This window comes from Schistosoma mansoni (assembly GCF_000237925.1).
Source record: "Schistosoma mansoni, WGS project CABG00000000 data, supercontig 0419, strain Puerto Rico, whole genome shotgun sequence".
Lineage (NCBI taxonomy): Eukaryota > Metazoa > Platyhelminthes > Trematoda > Strigeidida > Schistosomatidae > Schistosoma > Schistosoma mansoni.
In genome coordinates, this window is record NW_017386255.1 from 22,327 (window position 1) to 23,940 (window position 1,614).

A 1,614-nucleotide genomic window follows, 5' to 3' on the forward strand; every position below is an offset into this window, starting at 1 on the left:
TAATTGTGATGTGCGTGATGATGCATGTGACAGGTTTGCAGTTGACGTGGATGGTGACTGTTTTGATGAGAATTGTGAGGCGGTTGTGGAGATGAGAGGTGCTGCGTACCTGTGCATTGTGGCTGGTTGGTGTTGTTGTGATGATGTTAGTGTGAGTGTTTGTGGTGGCAATGCTGTTCACACGTGGATTGAGGAGGCAGTGAGCAAACGCGACGATGCATTTGAGTGTGTGGTTGTGCTGGACAAATGTGCACATGCAATCGCTGCATTTTCACATGCACCATCACAAATGCCACATTCAATTCATACTCCATCCTTTCAACCATGCATTGCGTCCTCATCACCACCACCACCACCACCACCACCACCACAGTTTGCATTATCAATTCACACATACAATTGCAAATTCAGCAGACAATTCATTCAACACAATATTCTTCCTTCACATATATCTGTGTTTCAATGTGATGGGAATATGTTTGAGTTGAACATGATTTAGTAATTGTGATGTGCGTGATGATGCATGTGACAGGTTTGCAGTTGACGTGGATGGTGACTGTTTTGATGAGAATTGTGAGGCGGTTGTGGAGATGAGAGGTGCTGCGTACCTGTGCATTGTGGCTGGTTGGTGTTGTTGTGATGATGTTAGTGTGAGTGTTTGTGGTGGCAATGCTGTTCACACGTGGATTGAGGAGGCAGTGAGCAGACGCGACGATGCATTTGAGTGTGTGGTTGTGCTGGACAAATGTGCACATGCAATCGCTGCATTTTCACATGCACCATCACAAATGCCACATTCAATTCATACTCCATCCTTTCAACCATGCATTGCGTCCTCATCACCACCACCACCACCACCACCACCACAGTTTGCATTATCAATTCACACATACAATTGCAAATTCAGCAGACAATTCATTCAACACAATATTCTTCCTTCACATATATCTGTGTTTCAATGTGATGGGAATATGTTTGAGTTGAACATGATTTAGTAATTGTGATGTGCGTGATGATGCGTGTGACAGGTTTGCAGTTGACGTGGATGGTGACTGTTTTGATGAGAATTGTGAGGCGGTTGTGGAGATGAGAGGTGCTGCGTACCTGTGCATTGTGGCTGGTTGGTGTTGTTGTGATGATGTTAGTGTGAGTGTTTGTGGTGGCAATGCTGTTCACACGTGGATTGAGGAGGCAGAGAGCAAACGCGACGATGCATTTGAGTGTGTGGTTGTGCTGGACAAATGTGCGCGAGCAATCGCTGCATTTTCACATGCACCATCACAAATGCCACATTTTTTCATACTCCATCCTTTCAACCATGCATTGCGTCCTCATCTTCACCACCACCACCACCACCACAGTTTGCATTATCAATTCACACATACAATTGCAAATTCAGCAGACAATTCATTCAACACAATATTCTTCCTTCACATATATCTGTGTTTCAATGTGATGGGAATATGTTTGAGTTGAACATGATTTAGTAATTGTGATGTGCGTGATGATGCATGTGACAGGTTTGCAGTTGACGTGGATGGTGACTGTTTTGATGAGAATTGAGACGCGGTTGTGGAGATGAGAGGTGCTGCGTACCTGTGCATTGTGGCTGGT